This window comes from Saimiri boliviensis, chromosome 2 (genome assembly GCF_048565385.1).
Source record: "Saimiri boliviensis isolate mSaiBol1 chromosome 2, mSaiBol1.pri, whole genome shotgun sequence".
Classification (NCBI taxonomy): Eukaryota; Metazoa; Chordata; class Mammalia; order Primates; family Cebidae; genus Saimiri; species Saimiri boliviensis.
Window position 1 is genome coordinate 60298821 of NC_133450.1, and position 23835 is coordinate 60322655.

General features: G+C 35.6%; 1 protein-coding gene across 16 annotated transcripts in view; it reads left to right on the top strand.

The window, feature by feature from the left end:
- The window catches only part of MIPOL1 (mirror-image polydactyly 1), a 377605-nt gene that overhangs the window by 239056 nt on the left and 114714 nt on the right, over positions 1-23835 (top strand). The gene's annotated exons all lie outside the window — the stretch shown is intronic.

Here is a 23835-nt window from a genome sequence, read left to right on the forward strand (position 1 = left end):
ATTGTAGCCATTAAGTAATTTATTATTATCCACCCGCTGTGTGCCCTCTCACCTTTCTGAGTCTCCATTGTCTATCTTTCCACTCTCTATGTCCAAGAGTACACATTTTTTAAGCACCCAGTAATGAGTTAGAACATATAATATTTGTATTTCTGTGTCTGGCTTCTTTCACTTAAGATAATGACCTCTTAATTCCATCCATGTTGCTGCAAAAAAATATGATTTTGTTCTTTTTTTAGCTGAGTAGTATTCCATTGTGTATATATGCCATATTTTTTATCCAGTTATCTGTTGATGGACACGTAAGTTGATTCCACATCTTTGCCATTGTGGATTGTGCTGTGATAAACATACAAGTGCAATGTAATGATTTCTATTCCTTTGGGTAGGTACCAAGCAATGGGATTGCTGGATCATGTGGTAGGTCTGTTTTAAGTGCTTTGAGAAATCTCCATACTGTTTCCCACAGAGGTTGTCCTAATTTATATTCCCACCAATAAGGTATGAGTTCTCTTATGTCTGCCAACTCGCCAACAAGTTATTTTCTGACTTTCTAATAATGGCCATTCTAAGTGGTGTCAAAGAGGATATCTCATTGAGATTTTAATTTGCATTTCTCTGATGAGTAGTGATATTGAGCATTTATTGATATACCTATTGGCTATTTGTATGTCTTCTTTTGTTCTTATCATCTACCCACTTTTTAATGGGATTATTTGGTTTTGCTATTGTTATGTGAGTTTCTTGCTCTTGCCAGATGCATATTTTTCAAATACTTTTTCCCATTCTTCAAGTTGCCTATTCACTTTGTTGATTATTTCTTATGCTGTGCAGGGGCTTTTTAGTTTAACCAAGCACCATTTGTCTATTTTTGTTTTTGTTTTTTGTGCTTTTGAGATCTTAGTCATGAATTATTTGCCTAGACCAATGTACAGAAGAGTTTTCCCTAGGATTTCTCCTGGGATTTTACAGCTTTAGGTCTTACATTTAAGTATTTAATCCATCTTGAGTTGAGTTTTCTATATGGTGAGAGATAAGGGTCCAGTTTCTTCTGCATATGGCAATCCAGTTTTCCCAGCAACATTTATTAAAAAGAGTGTCTCCTCCCCAGTGTATGTTATTGTCAATTTTGTCAAAGATCAGTTGGCTGTAAATATGTGGCTTTATTTCTGGGTTTTCTTTTCTGTTCCATTGATCTCTGTGTGTGTTTTTGTACCTGTAGCATGCTGTTTTCATTACTATAGCCTTGTAGTATAATTTGAAGTCAAGTAACATAATGTACTGTAAAAAAGCCTCTAGTTTTGTTTTGCTTTTTGTTTTGGGTTTTTTTTTTTTCCTTAGGATTACTTCAGTTAATCAGACTCTGTTTTGGTTTCATATGAATTTTAGGATAGTTTTTCCCAATTCTGTGAAAAATGATGTTGGTATTTTGATAGGGTTTGCATTGAATCTGCACATTGCTTTGGGGAGCATGGTCATTTTAATAATATTAATTCTTCTGATCCACGAGCCTGGGATGTTTTTCCTTTTTCTATCAGCTACATTATCTTTCATCAGTGTTTTGTAGTTCTCCTTGTAGAGATCTTGGGCACCTAATATGCTGGGATTGCAGGTGTGAGCCACCATGCCTCACCCCTGTGGATTTTTCATAGATGCCCTTTTCTAGGTTGAAGAAGTTTCCTTCTATTTCTAGTTTGGTGTGTGTGTGTGTGTGTGTGTGTGTGTGTGTGTGTGTGTGTGTAGTGTAGTGTAAATGGAATTGAATTCCAGACTTTTATCAGAGTCTTTAGGTTTTCTAGGTATAGAATCATCTTGTCAACAAAGGGAGATGGTTTGACTTCTTTTCCTATTAGAATGTCTTTCATTTATTTCTCTTGCCTGATTACTCTGGCTAGGACTTCCAGGACAATTTTGAAAAAGAGTGATGAGAGTGGACATCCTTGTCTGGTTTGAGTTCTCAAAGGGAATGATTCTAACTATTGCCCATTCAGTATGATGTTGGCTATGGGTTTGTCATAGACGGCTTTATTATTTTAAGGTATGTCCCTTTGATGCCTAGTTTGTTGAAGGTTTGTTTGTTTTTATCATGAAGGGATGTTAAATTTCATCAAAAGCTTCTTAAACCTGTACATGTACCCTCAAATCTAAAATGAAAGCTGAAATTATAAAAATAAATAAATAAAAATTTAAAAACATTGTTATTGAAGGTACCACTAAAAAAAAAGAAAAGAACCTTTACAATAGCATCAAAAAGAATAAAATACTTTGGAATAAATGTAAGAAAATAATAGCAAAAACCTATGCTTTGAAAGTGATAAAATATTATTAAAGAAATTAAAGAAGATCTAAATAAATGGAAAAACATCTGTGTTCATGGATCAGAAGACTTTATTTATACTGTCAAAATGATAAGAATATACAAATCCAACATAATTTCTATCACAATGCCAGCTAACTTCTTTGTAGAAATTGAAAGGTAATTCTAAAATTCATATGGAAATGAAAGAAACCCAGAATAGCCAAATTGTTCTTGAAAAAAAGAGCAAAGGTGACAGACTCACACCTCTTGATTTCACAACTTACTACAAAGCTACACTAATAAAAACAGAATAGTATTATAATGCATAAGATTAGACATCTTGAGAAATTAAATAGAATTGGGAGTCTAGAAATAAACTCATAGCAGACATAAAAAGAAATAAAAACTCTGAACTTATTTTATTTATTTTAAATAAAAGCTGCTTTTATTTGCAGATAATATGTTGTACACATAGAAAATCCTAAGGAATCTCTAGAAGAAAATCCTAAGGAATCTGTTAAAGAAATTGAAGGGCAAGGCAGGAGGAGCTTTGGGCCAGGAGTTTGAGACCAGTCTGGGAAGCACAGTGAGACCCTATCTGTACTAATAATTTAAAAATTAGCTAGGCATGGTAGTATGTACCTATAGTTCCAGCTACCGAGGAGGCTGAAATGGGAGGATTGCTTGAGCTCAAGAGGTTGAGGCCGCAGTGAGCTATCATTGCACCACTGCACTCCAGCCTGGGTGACAGAGAGACTGTCTCAAAAAAAGAAGGGGAGGAAGAAGAAGGAGGAGGAGGAAAAGAAGGAGAAAGAGGAGGAGGAATTGAATTCATAATTTAAAACGTTTTGCATAGAAACTTTAGGCCTAAGTGTCTTCATGGTGAGTTTTGCCAACCATCGAAGGAAGACGTAATAACAGTCTTAACATAAACATTTGCAGAACATAAAGGAGGGTGGAATACTTCCCAGCTCAGTCAATAACATCTGATTTACATTAGTATAAAAACCAGATGAAGGCATTACAAGAAACAAAAACTCAGGCCAATGTCCTTCATGATGATAGGCTCAAAAAACATCCTCTACAAAAATTAGCATACCAAATCCAACAACATTTATAAAGGTTACTGCAATGCAAAGGATACTACAATGCAATGCAAAGTTGGTTTAACACTGGAAAATCAATGTAGTTTACCATGTTAACAGAATAAGGGAGAAAAAAAAATCATTTCAGTGCATTCAGAAAAAGTATGTGATAAAATTCAAAACCCATTCAGTTGTTCAGTCTGACTGACAAAGAACATTAGGAGAAAATTTATAGCTATTATATTTAATGACAAAGGTTCAATGATTTCTATGTAAGATCAAGAACAAGGCAAGGATGATTTTACTACTTCAAGTTTCTGTAGGAACCGATAATTACTAAAAATTGGAAAAAGGCCGCTTTTATTTGCAGATGATATGTTGTACACATAGAAAATCCTAAGGAATCTTTAAAAGAAGCTGAACTTTTAAATTTCATTTTCTAATTGTCCACTGCTAACATATGGAAAAGAATTGATTTTTACATATTGATCTGAATTAACTTATTCTAATAGCTTTTTAAAAGTTGCATACAAAATTATGAGAAATTTAAGGGTGAATTTAACTCTGTACTCTGAAAACTACAGATTGCTGAAAACAGTTATGGAAGACCCATGTAAATGAATAATTACATAGTGTGCATAAATGGGAACACTCAATATTGCTGTGATATCAATTCTCTCCAAATTGATCTGTAGGCTATATATTATCCTAATCAAAATTACATCTGTCTTTACTGTAGATATTGACAGGCTAATTCTAAAATTTATATTAAAGTGCAAGTAATTAGAATTGCCAAAGCAATTTTATAAAAGACACAGTTGGAGGAATACCTGATTTCAAATACATTCTGTAAAGTCACAGATATCAAGACATTGATATTGGTGAAAGGGTAAATGTACACATAGATCCTGAGGATAAGATAGTCCCGCACATACATGGTCAGTTTATCTTCAACAGTGAAGACAAGGCAGTTCATAGGGAAAAGGCCACCATTCAAGAAGCAGTGATAGGACAAGTGGATATGTAAACAATTATATGTAAAAAATTAACATTAACCCTAACCTCACATCCTTCACAAAAATTACCCTGACAGTTGCTTTTTCTTATTTTACTTTTTATTCGTACACCCAATATACTATCTGGCTGATAGTAGGTGCTATGTAATGGTTTGTGTAATAATAAACAATTACACTCTAGTTCTTCAGGTTTCTGAATCTAATTTCACTGAAAAATGCCCATCACACTTTTAGGAGGCAAATTTTTATGTGTTATCTTCAAAAAGACATAACCAAATTAGACTGGTTCTAGCTCCCTCATTTTACTGTCAGTCAGGGTAGCTTTTCAATCATACCTCCCTGATACACTCACTGGTCCCTGAAATGCTTTACAGTTTTACAGACATTACTTTGTGTCATTGCATTTGTATGTATTAGAAGCTGTAAGGATAAGAACATGTTAAATTTAAATAGAGGAATAAGAGGCAGAACAATGATATGTGACTGTAGATAATTCAATGCTATTTGTTGATGGTGCTCATTTGCATTTTATTCCCACTGGCAGCTAAAGTCAACAGGACTTCTTTATTTATCTTAAATACTAATTCCAGTGAGCTGTTTTTTTTTTTTTTTTTTTTTTAATAATATAGATGTAATGTGACTTCATTTTGCTCAAAGAACTTAAAGAATATTGGGATCTGTCTTTACAATGTATGGGTAGATAGGTAGTTATGAATGTTGGTAGGTGAACTAAAGAGATAAAATGATTTGGCCATTGACACCGAAGAGCAAGATTGGAGCCAAAGTTCATGACTCTTGACTGATTTTATAAAACAAGCAGAAAGAGGGCATACTTTTATGTGACTCTCATTACAGGGCTGCAAACTCGGTATGCTCATAAATTAAAGACAAAAATAAAGTCTGATCAACCAAAACCAAAATATTTCTCTCCAAAACTCTGTTTCATAATTATTACTTCAGATACCGCACTAGAGAGAAAACCCCAATTAGGTGCTAACAGTCCTTTATAACCCTTCAGTACCTGCCAATCATCCTTTTAAGTGGAGTCTCTGCACTATAGCACTAGCAGCCATAGCCAGTGTGGGTAATGCAGAAATAGAGATTACTGCAGAAGGCAGCACAGAATCTGAAATAAGAAATGTGAATCAACATGTTCTGTATCTGCTACTTAGTTTGAAACTGGTATTCATAGTAGTTTATAAAGTGCCCACAGTGTCACTAGCAGGAAATCCTGTTTGTTTTCATTGATGTTATTTTAAATAGGTTCTAATACACAGCAGAATTCTTTTTGCTTTCCAAACTATATTTATTGACTTTTTTCTTCTTGGATTGTTTTGTTTGCCAATAAATAATTATAGCTAGCAAAAAAATAAAACTAGCAGTGTTCAAAGTCTCAGAAGTTCACTTTATTCCATAACATAAAGTCTGAAAATCTTTACAAGGAAGTTAATGTCATTGTTTGCTGTGTTGTTGTCTTCTAAAATCAGTGTGGTGGGGTTAAGCAAGAGCGTGCAAGGGGAGGGGAACTTTTAAAGATCTTAGGGAACTAAAAGTCTTACTTTGCATTGCTAATTATTCTGAAAAAACAAACAAACAAACAAAAACAAAAAACAGGACCTCAAATTTCAAAGTCAATACTCTGCTGACTTTTTCATACATATGGAGGTCACTCATAGTTTTTGCATTAATCAGTATTTGCTAGTGAACATATAATGTGTTCCAATTCTATAACAGACACTTTCTTTTATGTCTTCAAGTTTAAGTTCTTCAGGTATTTGTATAACTCTTCAAACATTTTTAACTCATTTTTGACTCTTTGTATCTTCTCAAGAACTACCTTAAAATAATTTCTGGTTTATACAAAGAAGGGAATGGCAGAAAGATCACATTCTTCCTTCTGTCATTTGAGAAGTAGTTTTTTACATTCCATACATCGGTACTTGATCAGACAGGTTGCTAAATTTTTTTCCATGTCAAAAAAGTCATTTCTAAGAATCAATAGCTTTTTTCATTTTCTTTTAATCTTCCCGTTGATAGGTTCTGCAGTTGATATTACCAGTAAAAAATGGAAGAAATCTTTGGCAGAGAAAATCTACAAAACAATTGCCAAAGTACTTAAATAAAGCCTACGTATACTCATACGTAATTACACTTATGAGTGTAAACACTGACATAATGTAGACCTGTAAAAAACATATAAATCTGTAAAGAATTTATATTGTGGCAAATAGACCTAAAAAATATTCAACAAACTGAATGAAAGTGAAGAATTTGAATTTTATCATTTACCTGCCCTTCAGTGGAATTAGTAATGAAATTATTCATTGCTTTTTTACAAGTTGATGTCAAGATTTGAAAAATAAGAAACAACATTCCTGACCATGCTAGCCATGTGATATTCTAAAATTATAACTCCTTTCCTTTGGATTGAATATGTCAACGCTGTGCCAAAGAGAATGTTCTTTGGATGAAGACAAAGGAATTTTTAAAATACTTCATCAGTTACTTAAAATCATACCATATTTTGGGTTCCTTTTTTACTTGAGCCATGACGTTCTTATACAGATTGTTTTTTATCCTGCCTGAACTTTCTCTTTACCTTTTTTTTTTTATTTTTTGAGATGGAATCTCTCTCTGTCGCCCAGGCTGGAGTGCAGTGATGCGATCTCAGCTCACTGAACCTCTGCCTCCTGGGTTTAAGTGATTCTTCTGCCTCAGCCTTCCAAATAGCTGGGACTACAAGCACGCACCACCACACCCAGCTAATTTTTGTAATTTTAGTAGAGACGGGGTTTCATCATGTTGGCCAGGCTGATCTCGAACTCCTGACCTCAACTGATCTGCTGCTCAGCCTCCCAAAGTACTAGGATAACAGGCCTGAGCCACTGCTCCCAGCCCTCATTTTTTCCTTGGATATTGTGCATAATTATTTCAATTTTTCCTATCCTGTCACTCTTAATTTCTGTTTTATGAGGTCTCCCTTGACTCTATGGCTGTCCATCCCGCTGCTGCAGTCTGGACCTCTGTAGCTCTCCAGGCTGCTATACAGTTGTCATCTTAGGATTGTCTTCTCTTCTGCATTGGTTTCACTGTTTTCTGGATTCCATATCTTCTTTCTTGATTTATTTCCTCATTAAGTAATGTTCAAACAGAGAAGTTTTCTGAATATAGAATTCATATTTTAACATTACAACCTTTCAAAACTTTTAAGATGTTATTCTTTCTCTTCTCTTGCTTCATTTAACTGATTTCAGAATGAATCAGTCTTCTTTGTAGACTTATTCTCATGGAAGATAATTTTTTTATCTCAATTTTTTTTCATTTTAATATTCTGAAATCTCATAAGGAGGTATCTAGGAATGGATCTTTCTTCATTTACTGTGATTTCCACGTATAGAGGCTTGCAATTTGAAGATCTTTGGCTTTCATCTGTGAGAAATTCTCCCTAATACAGTTTTCTCTTCCATTTTTCCCCTTGGTGTCTCTCTTTCTGGTATTCTAATGGCCAGATACTTTCTGGACAGATTTTTATCTTTAAATTTCTGATACGTGGACTTAGAAATTAATTCAATTTTAAGTCTTTTTTTCTCAATGTGTTTGAAATATTTATTTGTATAAATATAAAATTATACCTACTTCCTCATTTTTAAGTAGCATTTTATTTTCTAGCATAGAAATAAGTTGTTCATGGATAAAAAAATATTCTACCATAGCTATTGACTAAGAGGAGCTTTTTAGTGAAATGCTTTTTCATTTAGCAAGTTGAGTAAAGGTTGACAGACTCTTTTTTTATTGTGGCAAAATATATATAACATAAAATTTTCTATTTTAACCATTTTAAAGTGTGCAGTTCAGTGGCCCTAAGTATATTCACTATGTTTTGGAAGCAAGTTCTCCTATTAACTTTTAATTTGGTTAATGGTATTTTTATTCTTTAAAAAATGCTTTCTTATTTTTAATTTTTCATAGCATCCCAATTTCAAATAATCCATATGATGCCTTTTCATAGCTATCTATATTTATTTTTTTTATTTTATCTGAAGTGTGTATTTCTTTGGGGACAAGTTTTTCTCTTTATTTACTTTGTTCTTTCTCCTTTCATCCTGTGTTCCTCAACATGTGTCTTTTCCTAGTTAAAAAAACTGGCAGACTGTCTGGTTTAGACTTATTAGCTAATATGTAAGTACATCTGTTTCTTTTCTGTGGGACAATTCTGTTGAAGATTACTGTATGGGGTAGATAGGGAACCTAAACTGGTAGGATTCACTTCAGTTAATTAATTAATTAATTAATTTAGACAGGGTCTCACTCTCATTCAGGCTGGCATGCAGTGGTGCAATCACAGCTCACTGCAGCCTCGACCTGCTGGGCTCAGGCAATCCTCCTACCTTAGCCTCCTGAGTAGCTGGAATCAGAAGTGCGCACTGCCACGCCTGGCTAATTTTTGTATTTTTGGTAAAGATGGGGTTTGGCCATTGTTGTCTAAGTTAGCCTCAAACCCTTAGCCTCAAGTGATCCTCCGTCTCAGCCTCCCAAAGTGCTGGTATTACAAGCCTGAGCACCTAGCCTGAGGATTCACTTTAATTTTAAGCTAGTGGGTAAGTAATTTTACAAGTACCAAAACAAGGAATGTTTGACTTGGGAGTACCTATTTAGACTAGCTTCCTCCAGGAAATTCATTTTTCTAGAGCTCAGTTTTTTGCTTGTTGATAAACATCAGAGTCCTAGCCCTCTGTGCTCAGGTTAAAGGTCTTATATAGAGACTTTTGGCCAGGCACAGTGGCTCACACCTGTAATCCTGGCACTTTGGGAGACCAAGGTAGGTGAATCACTTGAGCCCAGGAGTTTGAGACCAGCCTAGGAAATACAGTGAGATCCCATTTCTACAAAAAATACAAAAATTATTCAGATGTAGTGATACGCACCTGTGGTTTCAGCTACTTGGGAGGCTAAGGCAGGAGGGTCACTTAAACCCTGGAGGTGGAGGTTGCAGTGAGTCAAGATTGCACCACTGCCCTTCAGCCTGGATGACAGAGCAATACTCTGTCTCAGAGCAAGGGAGAGAGAAAGACAGAAAGAGAGAGAGAGAGAGAGAGAGAGAGAGAGAGAGAGACAGAGAGAGACAGAGACAGAGAGAGACAGACTTTCAATTAATCCTCCTGTTTTATGACCCAATTTTTCACCCTCAATCTCCTTTGTACCAGTCACCTTTTAGCCCAGAGCTATAGTACTTTCTGGAGTTTTTATGTAGTATATTCTAGAATGCCTCTTTCTCTGCCCATTTTATCTGTTGACACATTCATCAATTTTCTGTCTTACAAAATGTATTAAAATTTCTCATTAGTGGTAATCACCACCTTTATTCCCACCTCCTTGTCTTCCCTTTTATGGGTTTATTCTTTCTAAACTGTGATACTTTTATTTCGGTGTGATTTCAGGAGGGAAGGGATGCAAATGTATGGGATAGTATACATATCTGTTAGTCCCCAGGAGTAAACTAATGACTTGGAGAAGTAATTCATATTGTCTACAAAATTAAATTTGCCAGATATTTCTGTAAGTGCAGATTTTTTGGCTTCTGTTCATCCTAGAGCTTTTTGGGGAAAAAAATCAAACATAATCAAAAACCAGTCGGATGCAGTGGCTCATGCCTATAATTCCAGCACTCTGGGAACCCAAGACAGGAGAATCACTTGAGGCCAGGAGTTTGAGACCAGCCTGGGCAACATAATGAGACCACCATCTCTACACAAAAATTAAGAAATTAGCTGAATGTGGTGGCACGCATCTGTAGTCCAGCTACTCAGGAGGCTAAGGTGAGAGAATGGCTTAAGCCCAGGAATTTGAGACTGCAGTGAGCTATGATTGGCCACTACACTCCAGCCTGGGTGACAGACAGACCCTGTGACTTAAATAAGTAATTAAAAAAGGCAAAAAAGAAAGTAATATCACCCATTAGCCAATTGTTATAAAATCAAAACTTACACATGTATTTTTCACTCCTTTGTCACTTAAATACATTTTATATACCTTTTGTTTTAATGTGGATGTTTTGCAATATCTGAATTTTTTAAGAAGACTTGTACCTTGATATGTAAAACATTATTGAATACTTAAAAATTTAATAAAGTGGTTTTATAACTGTATTTATAAAGTTAAGCATCCATAATATTATAGGGTTTTTTGTTTGTTTGTTTGTTTCTTTGTTTGTTTTTTGAGATGGAGTTTCTCTCCTGTTGCCCATGCTAGTGTGCAATGAATGGCATGATCTTGGCTCACTGCAACCTCTGCCTTCCGGATTCAAGCAATTCTCCTCCATCAGCCTCCTGAGTAGCTGGGATTACAGGCATACACCACTGTGTCCAGCTAATTTTGTATTTTTAGTAAAGACAGAGTTTCTCCATGTTGGTCAGGCTGGTCTTGAACTCCCAGCCTCAGGTGATCCACCTGCCTCAGCCTCCCAAAGTGCTGGGATTATAGGCATGAGCCACTACACCCAGCCAATATTATAGTTTTTAAATAGAAATATTATTTGTTTTCTATATTTAAATTATTCTAAAAATTTATTTTTATGGTCTGTATCACATTTATTCATAAAGATTGATATTTTCTATGGAGTTCTTGACACCTCTTCCCCAAGGCAATATTAGCTACTTTGTACACATTGGTGTATACTCTGCCCTTGTCACAACACTTGTAAATAATTAATTTTCTTTCTTGTTCACCTGTATATCACCCTCTACTTCATCTCTGTACCTTATTCTCCACTGTCTTGCGCATTGGTGTAGGTGCTCAACTAACATTTGTGGAAGAGAAAGAAGGCAGCTATTGAGATGGCCTTATAAGTGTCAGAAGCCAGTGTTTCTTCTACTTGTGGTTTTTTTTGAGAATTTTTTAAAATAAATTTTTCCAAATGAAAGATAGTCTCAAATATGGTGAGGCTTTTTTTGGTTTAGAAAAGATTGTACATCAAAAGGTTTTCATATTCTTATCATGGATAACACATTCACATGCCATCTTGATGCCATGTCAGGTGCTCTGTTATTTTTAAACAATGAGCTTTTCTTTATAGACTGTGATTCTTATACATGGAAATGGAGCTCATTCTCTTTCATAATCAGGATTGTTTAATGAAGAAATACATTTATGATAGAAAAAGACTGACATCCACTTGATTTTAAAACTCAAAGCAACTTAGTTAAAGGATTGTTTTTAAGGGGCAACCTGTAGAAAGTAACTGTTTTGCTGAATTGTGTTTGTCAAAATGTATCAAATTAATCATTATGAACCTTAAGGTTATTTTGTCTATTCTCTTTGCCTAGCACTTGACCATTAAGGATTTGAGATGAAAAGAAAGAGATACGGCTACCAAAAAGTTTATCTTTTCAATGCAGTTCTAATAACAAAGTGTGAAATCTGGAACTCAGCCAAGTGTTACTTAATATCTTAAAATGTTTTTTAAATGTAGGTTTGCATTAAATTTTTAATGTAGTAGAAAAGCATCAATTATAGATTTAGTTTTATGAGTATGAACAACAAATGAAAACTTGATTAAAAGTGGCCATATCAAGCATTCTTCACTTGAAGCATCTTGCCAGCTTCTGAGCAATGCTTTGATTTGGTTTGAACCTTTTGTATGTAGCAATTTTTAATGCAAGTTACTACAGTTCTTTCTGAATAATATAGGTCATGAGAAGTTCATTTGTAGGTGGGGCAGTTGTACTACTTTGGGGGACTATCTTAATAGATCCATTTCATTAATTGTCATGATTTTTTTATTAACAAAACCAGTACATCAGGTTTAGCCAGCTAAAAGCTGTTCTCATAGTTGTTATCTTTATTGTCAGAAAGAATATTGTGAAAATAAAGAATTACTGCACATGCTTTTAACTCTTGATTAAACAGAAGAATGACACTATCCATGAAAAATAACTTAAGGGCATATTATCAAGTTGACATACAGTGTTTTCAGTTTTGCAGCTCCCATTAGCTTTAAAGCCTTGTGCTTAAACTTCAGTGTCTTCCAGTTAGGAATAATGCCAGAGCCGTCTGTTGCGTACTCAGAGTTAATGAGATTAATGTCAAGTAGCAGGATGTTCATTCTCTCTTCCTTAAGCTTTATTCCTTAGGTATTTTTAGATAAATGTCCTTCTAAGGAATTTCTTTTAGAAGCCAGGCAATGGTGTTAAGAAGCAGTAGTAATAGATTGGAAAATGAATGATGTTAGCCTGTGCATTTTATTTACCAATGAAAGAAATTTCCTTCAATCCCCATCTGATAATCTTTATTATTTGGTCACACATCGGGCATTAAAAGTATGATTTTTTTTTTAACTTCAAGAAGTCTCAAGAGATTTCTTAGACATATGATAGACAGTCATATTGTTAGCCATGTTCTTTGTGTCTTCAAAGCCATAAGCACTTTTACTTCCTACATCTTGTGAGATAATTGGTAGCATGAACTATCTTTATTTAAATGGTTTTAAACATGAAACAGGGAGGGGCTTAGTGTTTTTTTTTTTTTTCAGGATCCCATAACTAAGCTTTGATACAGTAATTAATTGAACCTGGAATTTACATTTGTACTCATTGTATTTGATTAAACATTCGTCTTATAAAATGTTAAGGATGTTTTCTCTCCCCAGCCTCCCCACCCCTCACTTTCCCTCCCCTAGTCCCCTACCCCACAACCTACCCCAGTATGTAATGTTCCCCTCTTTATGCCCACGTGTTCTCATTGTTCATCACCCACCTATGAGTGAAAATATGCGGTGTTTGGTTTTCTGTTCTTATGTCAGTTTCCTTAGAATGATGATTTCTGGATTCATCCATGTCCCTACAAAGGACACAGAATCATAGATTTTTATGGCTGCATAGTATTTCATGGTGTATAGTTGCCACATTTTCTTTGTCCAGTCTATGATTGATGAACATTTGGGTTGGTTCCACGTCTCTGCTGTTAGAAACTGTGCCGCAATGAACATACGTGTGCATGTGTCTTTGTAGTAGAATGATTTATACTCCTTTGGGTATACACCCAGTAATGGGATTGCTAGGTCAAATGGAATTTCTATTTCTAGATCCTTGAGGAATCACCACACTGTCTTCTACAATGGTTGAACTAATTTACACTTCCACCAACAGTGTAAAAGTGTTCCTATTTCTCCACATCCTCTCCAGCATCTGTTGTTTCCAGATTTTTTAATGAATTCCATTCTAACTGGCTTGAGATGGTATCTCAAGGTGGTTTTGATTTGCACTTTTCTTTTCTTTTCTTTTTTTTTTTTTTTTTTTTTTTTTTTTTTTTTTTTTTGAGACAGAGTTTCACTCTTGTTACCCAGGCTGGAGTGCAATGGTGCGATCTCGGCTCACCGCAACCTCCGCCTCCTGGGTTCAGGCAATTCTCCTGCCTCAGCCTCCTGAGTAGCTGGGATTACAGGCACGTGCCACCATGCCCAGCTAATTTTTTGTATTTTTAGTAGAGACGGGGTTTCACCATGTTGACCAGGATGGTCTCGATCTCTCGACCTCGTGATCCACCCGCCTCAGCCTCCCAAAGTGCTGGGATTACAAGCTTGAGCCACCGCGCCCGGCCTGATTTGCACTTTTCTAATGACCAGTGATGATGAGCATTTTTTCATATGTTTGTTGGCCACATAAATGTTTTCTTTTGAGAAGTGTCTGTTCATATCCTTTGCCCACTTTTTGTTGGGATTGTGTGTTTTTTTCTTGTAAATCTGCTTTCGTTCTTTGTAGATTGTGGATATTAGCTCTTTGTCAGATGGGTAGATTGCAAAAATTTTTCCCATTCTCTTGGCTGCTGGTTCACTCTAATGATTTTTTTCTTTTGCTGTGCAGAAGCTCTTAAGTTTGATTAGATCCCATTTGTCTGTTTTGACTTTCATTGCCATTGCTTTTGATGTTTTAATCATGAAGTCCTTGCCTGTGCCTATGTCCTGAATGATATTGCCTAGGTGTTCTTCTAGGGTTTTTATGGTGTTAGGTCTTATATTTAAATATTTAATCTATCTGGAGTTAATTTTAGTGTAAGGAAGGGGTCCAGTTTCAGCTTTTTGCACATGGCTAGCCAGTTTTCCCAACACCATTTACTGAACAGGGAATTCTTTCCCCATTGCCTGTTTTTGTCAGTGTAGTCAAAGATCAGATGGTTGTAGATGTGTGGCATTGCTTCCGGGACCTCTGTTTTGTTCCATTGGTCTATATCTTTGTTTTGGTACCAGTACCATGCTGTTTTGATTACTGTAGCCTTGTAGTTTGGGAGAAATGCCAGATTTAGGTGATGGAGGTGACCAAGACTGCAAACCACCGTGACATGTGTGTACTTGTGGAACAATCCTGCGGGATGTTTACATGTACCCTAGAGCTTAAAGTACAACACAAAAAAAATAAAAATAAAAATAAATTTTAAGGGTGAAAAAGTCTTGAGAAAATCATGTTTTGAAAAACAAAAATTATATAGTCTTTGGAAGAAGGCATATTATGATAGGAATCCTGCCTTTACCGTGTACATGCTTGACTCTGTGTAACTATTTGACCTCTTTAGCTCCATTTTCTCATTTTAAGTGGAATGGCAACTACCTTTCAAAATTATTGTACATGTTGAATATACTGTTTGTAAGTGTCAAAAAAGGTACTAATTAAAATAGTGTCTTTTTAATATTATCTACACATTTAGAATTAGACCTTGAAAAATAAGTTAAACAGAATAAGCCAAAGTAATATGGTTTGTTAGTGGCAAGGATGCAATGAGAACCAAGGCATCCTAAACAAAACCAGTGTTCTTTGCAGATGCATTCCATATTTACTGAAATTATCTAGGCTACTTAGTTAGTCATTAGTGAAAACCACACTATTCAGTATCACCACTTTTTTTCCCCCCAAAAATTCAAGATTTAAATGGCTGTCGTTTAGGCCAGAATTGCAGATGTTTTTTCTGTGTGCATGATTTAAATAATCTGGTCGTTTCCAGAGGGATACTGTCAAGCTCTTTTATAATCAAAAGTTTTTCATCAGCTGTTTATGAGCATCTACAGAGTGGGACTAGTTAGCCATAACCTAGAACAAATGAGACATTTCCACACTATGTCATACAGTTGCCCCAGTGTCAATATTTGCTGATTCATGGAGTCATGTTCTACATACTGGCTCTGCTCATGACCTGTGTGCCCTCTGACCAGAACTTTCGTCATATAAAGCATAAAGAAGCGTGTATGTATAAATCCATGTAGGAAGTAAAGTATTGTCAAAGTATTAACTAGGGAATAATTTTACTTCTCTCCTTTTTCTCTCAGTACTGAGCACGTGGGAGGTAGCTGAGAAATGTTTCTGGTTATTGCATTTAAAATGTCAGAAAATGACAATATCACTTATAAAAAAAATCTTACTATGATATATTGTAACTGTCTTATACGAATTTTTTTCACTGTTTGTGATAATTGTTATATGTCTTTTCCTTGAACTGTCTCCTTATACTCCTCTGGTTTCCTTAACCCCAGCCTATATGCTGATGACTCCCAAATGGAGAAGCCACATCTCTCTCTCTTTAGTTTCAGTTTGTACATCAAAACTATCTGCTGGACATTTTCAGTTGATATTTCTTGGTAAACCCAATTCAAAATGTGTAAAATGGAAGGCAGCAAATGTTCTTTTTAAAACTGCTCTTTCTTCTGAATTCCTATGAGTCAACAAATTCCATCGATTTTACTTCTTAAATATTTCTTGAATCTGTTTTCTCTTTTTATTGTTAATATTAATATCTTATTCAGATCTTCATTATATATCACTTGAAACTACAGAAACAACCTCCTAAATAATTTCTCTACACCTGATTTTGTTCTCTTCAGATTCATGCCTGACTCTTTCTTGATTGTCATTTACCTTAAAACCAATTCAGTAATAGTCTTTCATTTCCACAAGATAATGTTCTAGTTTTGAAGTCTTCTATGATCTAACTCATAACTGCACCTTTGCCTTCATCTTTTGTTCTTTCCTTGTCATGTGCATGAGGCCAAACTGCTTTTGTTATCTATATACTGTTCTTTTTCTCTCCAATATGCTTCTGCTCATGCTGCCTCATACTTTTCTTCAGGAATTGTTCTCTTGTGAATAACCTACTGCCACTCTTCTCTCTTTCTTCTCTTTCCTTCACCAGTCAAATTAAGTGTGCTTCTTCTCTGCTCCAAAATTCTATTATTATCTACCTTCTCATCTTGCACTTTGAATTTCTTAAGGCAAGGATGCTCTTATTCAGTTTATAATTCTAGGACAACTAATGTGTTTATATTATAGATATGATTTTTTTCATTTTATACCCTTTTAGAAATGTGATGTTGTTCCATGAAAATTACATGATTTTATTTTTTTAATGTATTTCATTGTGATGTCAGTAATCTCCTTAATAGCTCATATTTGGTTAATCTGTTTAACAAATTGGATTTATTCTGTTCACATGATATTTTCCCATTAAATAAATTATTTTGTATTGAAACACTCTGTTTTTCTGTGTGTTTCAATAAATTGCAAAAATATAGGATGCACTGACAGCATTATTGTACAATCCTTGTCTTATCAATATCATGTAGAAGAAAATACAGGTTTCTTCTACATAATATTAATATTGGTAACTTTTTTTGTGAACTTGTCATACTCATTGCAGGAATAAAATAAATAAGATGTAGGTCAGTTTTCAGTCCTTTGCCCATCCAAATTAATCTTCTTTCATACTTTCCCTAGTCACATCTATATTTTAAATAATATATATTTCCTTGAGTAGTCAACAAGATCAGATATGTATTCCTCAACCTAAATAAATGTTGCTAAATGATACCTGTCCATTGTATATTCTCCAGATAAATAACAAATTGTAGTCTGGGACCATGTTCATACTTATATTATGGGTAAGTTCTATACAGAACCATAATAGGCACATATTAAATGAAAAACAAGCATATTGTGGCTATAAATTTTTCAGATAAAGGAAATACAACTTTTATTAGTGAAAAGACCCTAACATTCTTTGTTATAGTAAGCTCAGCATTATTACCATCTTTCCCTAATCCACTATTTCAATCCCAAACCAGGTAAATATGGAATTATAAGGGCAATAAACATTTCCCTGCTAAATTAAAATTTAATTTAATTTGCTTGTTAAATTGGCTTATGTGTTTTTATTATTGACTTTTTTCAAAGAGATCTCACAGTTGTATTTGTCACTTCCAAAAGTAAATTTCATATAAGCAGTGATTACCAGAATGTAGAGAGAGATACTAAAGTACTACAAAATCTAGTGTTTATATTTCAGTCCTTTTTTTAATATCAAAAATTAAAGCTTATTCTAATGTTATTGTCTTCTAAAAACATAGAATCTTCTGGAATAAAGTATGAACATATGAAAACTCACTCTACAGACAACCTTTAAGAAATTGTTTTTACAATTGACTAGTTCTTGAAGATTCTAACTAATATCCTTTTAATACTTGCGTAATACTTTGATATATCTTCATTGAAAAGGATATCTTGCAGAAATATATACTTTGTTGATAGGAAATTTATTTCAGAGCTATACATTATATAAAAATACCCATCATGAAACGATAAAATTTGAAATAAAGCATTTGTTATAAAGAATTGGCGTCTGGATGCTTCAGTGTAGAAAATCCATGAGAGATAAGAGCCTTTTAGACCAGGGCTGTAGGTTAGCTCTCCAGAAAGGGACTTTACCTGCAAGTGAGTCTTTCCTAAAGCTGGATAAAATCTTCATGCTGAAAATACCACAAGTGTAGGTTTCTTTATCTTTTTCATTCACTGCTCTATCCTTAGTGCCTAGAACAGTGTCTGGCACAAATTAGGTGCTCTGAATAAATGGGAATGAACATGCCTTCAACCAGACTCAAGAGTTGCCACACATTGGGTTTCCAGCAATCAGAGAATGGGTTATTCTTTTCTTGGTTTCACAAAGCACTTGGGAGTAGTGAGATGAGGACACTATCCTTCCCTCAAGATAATATTCTCTCCCTCACTCACCTTACTGTACAAGTTGGTACTTGTTCTCTACTCTGAAGGTTTCTATTTAGGATTAGCCATATTTGCAACCCCATAACGAACTAAATATTTTCAGCAAAGGTTTTCTCATACTACTACGCTGACACACATGACCTTTTCTACCTGAAACACCCTTTATTTTTTCTTGTTTGATTAACTCTTACCCCTTTTTCAAGACTTAATCTGGGTTAGCTGCTCTTAGTATGTATTTCTATAGGTTCTTGTTCTTTTGTAATTTTCCAAATCAGACAATTTCTGAGGAAACATATAACTAAATCACCTACAGTGTCACACCACATGTTATTTGGGTTCACAAGTTAGCTGGCTGAAGCATTTGCTGCCTCCAAGAAACCCACCTAATGGGTAGACATTCATACACTCAAATAAAGGGGTTGAAAAATATATACCACACAGATGGAAAACAAAAATGAGCAAGAGTAGCTATACTTATATCAGATAAAACAGACATTAAATCAACAACAGTAAAAAAAAAAAGATAAAGAAAATTATTGAGGAATCGCGATTCCTCAAGGACCTAAAAATAGAAATCCCATTTGACCCAGCAATCCCATTACTGGTTATATATCCAAAGGATTATAAATCATTCTACTACAAGGACACGTGCACACGAATGTTCATTGCAGCACTGTTTACAATAGCAAAGACCTGGAACCAACCCAAATGCCCAACGATGATAGATTGGATAGGGAAAATGTGGTACATATACACCATGGAATATTATGCAGCCATCAAAAACGATGAGTTCACGTCCTTTATAGGGACATGGATGAACCTGGAAACCATCATTCTCAGCAAACTGACACAAGAGCAGAAAATCAAACACCGTATATTCTCGCTCATAGGCGGGTGTTGAACAATGAGAACACATGGACACAGGGAGGGGAGCACTACACACTGGGGTCTGTTGGGGGGAAATGGGGGAGGGACGGGGGGTGGGGAGGTGGGAAGAGATAGCATGGGGAGAAATGACAGATACAGGTGAGGGGACGGAAGGCAGCAAAGCACACTGCCATGTGTGTACCTATGCAACAATCTTGCATGTTCATCACATGTACCCCAAAACCTAAAATGCAATAAAAAAAAAGAAAAAAAAAAAAAGAAAGAAAATTATTATATAATAATAAAGGGCTCAATTCAACAAGAAGATATAACTATCCTAAATATATGTGCACCCAGATTCATAAAACAAATACTCCTAGACCTACAAAAAGGGATAAACAGCAATATCATAATCATGGAGGACTTCAAAACACCCCAAGATAGCACTAGACATTTCATTTAAGCAGAAAATCAACAAAGAAATTCTGAGCTTAAACTGAGCTTTAGACCAAATGAACCTAACAGACATTTTTAGAACATCCTACCCAACAATGACATAATATACATTTTTTTCTCATTTGTACATTGGATCATTTTCCAAAATAGATAATATGTCTGTCCATAAAGCCAATCTTAATAAATTCAATAGAATGACATCACACCAAGTATCTTCTTCTTGGACCACAATGGAATAAAACTAGAAATTAATACCAAGAGGAACTATCAAAACTATATAAATATATTGAAGCTGGGCACAGTGGCTCATGCCTGTGATGCCAGCACTTTGGGAGGCTAAAGTGGGCAGATCACTTTAGGTCAGGAGTTTGAGACCAGCCTAGCCAACATAACAAAACCTATCTCTACTAAAAAATATACACGCACACAGATTTCTCTTCTACACCCCACATTTCTCTTCTACACTGTCCCAGGAGAGGTTCTCCATGAAGACCCCACCGCTATAGCAAACTTCTGCATGGGAATACAGGCATTTCCATACATCTTCTGAAATCTTGGCAGAGGTTCCCAAACCTCAGTCCTTGACTTCTGTGCACTTGCAGGCTTAACACCGCATGGAAGATGATAAGGCTTGAGGCTTGTACCCTCTGAAGCCTTGAGCTCTACATTGGCCCCTTTCAGCAATGGCTGGAGTGGCCGGGTTGTGGGCCCCAAGTCCCTAGACTGCACACAGCACAGGGAACCTGGGCCCAGCCCACGAGACCAATTTTTCCTCTGAGGCCTCCCCTGTGATTGCAGGGGCTACTGTGAAGACCTCTGGCATATCCTGGAGACATTTTCCCCATTGTCTTGGGGATTAACATTCAGCTTCTCATTGATTATGCAAATTTCTGCAACCAGCTTGAATTTCTCCTCAGAAAACAGGATTTTCTTTTCTATTGCATTGTCAGGCTGCAATTTTTTTTTTTTTTTTTTTTTTTTTTTTTTTTTTTTTTGAGACGGAGTTTCGCTCTTGTTGCCCAGGCTGGAGTGCAATGGCGCGATCTCAGCTCACCGCAACCTCTGCCTCCTGGGTTCAGGCAATTCTCCTGCCTCAGCCTCCTGAGTAGCTGGGATTACAGGCACGCGCCACTATGCCCAGCTAGTTTTTCGTATTTTTGGTAGAGATGGGGGACCAGGATGGTCTCGATCTCTTGACCTCGTGATCCACCCGCCTCGGCCTCCCAAAGTGCTGGGATTACAGGCTTGAGCCACCGTGCCCGGCTAAATTTTCTAAACCTTTATGCGCTGCTTCTGTTTTGAAACTGAATGCCTTTAAAAGCACTCAAGTCACCTCTTGAATGCTTTGCTGCTTAGAAATTTCTTCTACCAGATACCATAAATCATGTCTTTCAAGTTCAAAGTTCTGTAAATATTTAGGGCAGGGACAAAATACTGCCAGGCTCTTTGCTAAAACATAACAGGGTGACCTTTACTCCAGTTCCCAACAAGTTCCTCATCCCCATTTGCGACCATCTCAGCCTGGACCTTATTGTTCATATCACTATCAGCATTTTTGTCAAAGTCTTTTAACAAGTCTCTAGGAAGTTCCAAACTTTCTCACATTTTTCTGTCTTCTTCTGAGCCCTCCAAACTGCTCCAGCCTCTGCCTGTTACCTAGTTCCAAAGTCACTCCACATTTTGAGGTATCTCTTCAGCAATTCCTCACTCTATTATTATTAAATTACTGTATTAGTCTGTTTCATGCTACTGATAAGACATATCTGAGACTGGGAAGTTTACAAAATAAATAGGTTTATTGGAATTACAGTTCCACGTGGCTGGGGAAGCCTCACAATCATGGTGGAAGGCAAGGAGGAGCAAGTCACATCTTATGTGGATGTCAGCAGGCAAAGAGAGACCTTGTGCAAGGAAACTCCTGTATTTAAAATGATCAGACCTTGGGAGACCTACTCATTATCATAAGAACAACAATAACAACAAGACCTAGTCCCATAATTCAATCATCTCCTACCAGGTCCTTCCCACAACACATGGTAATTAGATGAGCTACAAGCTGAGATTTGGTTGGGGAAACAGAGCCAAACCATATCAGTACTGATAGAAAAATAGACACATAGATTAATGAAACAGAACAGAAAACCCAAAAATAACACTGCATACCTACAGCTAACTGATCTTTGATAGAACTGGTAAAAATATATAGTAAAGAAAGGACACACTGTTCAATAAATGGTATTGAAAAAATTGGATAGCCATATGAAGAATAGCAAAACTGGACCCGTCTCTCACCATATACAGGAAGTAACTCAAGATGGATTAAATATTTGAACATTAGACCTGAAACTGAAAATCCTAAAATAAAACCTAGGAAAAACTCTTCTGTACATCAGCCTAAGCAAAGATTTTATAACTAAGACTTCAAAAGCAAATGCAACAAAAACAAAAGTAGACAAATGGGACTCAATTAAACTAAACTGGTAGACAGCAAAAGAAATGAGCAACACATTAAACTGACAAACTATAGAAGAGAGGTGCTATTTGATGTAAACTATGCATTCAACAAAGGACTAACACTCAGAATCAACAAGGAACTCAAATAGCTCAACAAGAAAAAAAATACCCCATTAAAAATTAGGAAAAGGACATGAACAGATATTTCCCAAAGGATTACAAACAAGTGGGCAACAAACATGAAAAAAATACTCAAATTACTAAACAGAAGAAAAATGCAAATTAAAACCACTATAAGATACCATCTCATACGAGTCAGAATTGCTATTATAAAAAGTCAGAAAACAATGATGGGAGCAAAGATGTGGAAAAAACAAACCTCTGTGGAAAATAGTATGGAAATGTCTCAAAGAAGTATAAATGGAACTATCATTCAACACAGCAATCCCACTACTGGGTATCTACCTAGAGAAAAAGACACCTGCACTTGTGCATTTTTCACAGCAGTATTCACAACAGCAGAATCATGGAATGAACCTAAATACTCATCCAATGGATGACTTGATAAAGCAAATGTTGTACAGTCTAGGCCATTCTACCCTGAACGCGCATGATCTCGCCTGATCTCAGAACCTAAGCAGGATTGGGCCTGGTTAGTACTTGGATGCGAGACTGCCTGGGAACGCTGGGTGTTGTATGCTTAAAAAAAAGAAAAAGAAAATGTGGTACATATACATTATGGAGTGCTACACAGCCATGAAAAAGAATGAAAATATGTCATTTGCAGCCATATGGATGGATCTTGAGGTCATTATCCTAAGAGGATAACTCAGAAACAAAAAATCAATTACTCTATGTTCTCACTTTTAAATGGGAGCTAAACAATGGATACACTTGGGAATAAGAGACACTAGGGACTCCAAAGTAGGGTAGGAAAATGAAGGAGCTGAGGCAACTGAAAAATTGCCTTTTAGGTACAGTGTTCACTATTTGGGTGATGAGTATACTAAAAGCCCAGACTACACCACTATGCAATATATCCATGTAATAGAGCTACACATGTACCCCCTGAATCCATAAAAATAAAAACAAATTTTTAAAAAGCTGGCTGGCAAAGGTTAGTTGATGCAGCTTGTCTTTTCACATATATGCAATTATGTATAGGTGCCAGAAAAAAAAAATTAATTTCCTGTCGAAGTGCCTATTTTAGCAGCAGTATATCCAATTTACATTTTTTCATTTACATGAGTAGTTGGTTACCTGTGCAGCCTGAGTTAACTAGCATCATATTTTCAACTTATTTCAGTGTAGTTTTGTTATCATTTTATACTGAGGACCCAGACACGTACCTACTGGCCTTTCCCTTGTTCTGATCTGACATTGATTTCTCGCCAAAATTTGAGAAGTAGGAAAATACCTTTATAATAAACATTTCAGAGATCAAAATCAATATAGACATGTTTCAGAAGGCATAAACGAGAAATTGCAATTTAAAAACATGAATATTGTATGCTACCTTTTCAAATTTTGACATATTATGGTCAGCAATGTATAAAATGAAACTCCTTGAAGGTAGAACATGGTGGAACATGGTGCCTTACTGTTTTAAAGTGATACAATATTGA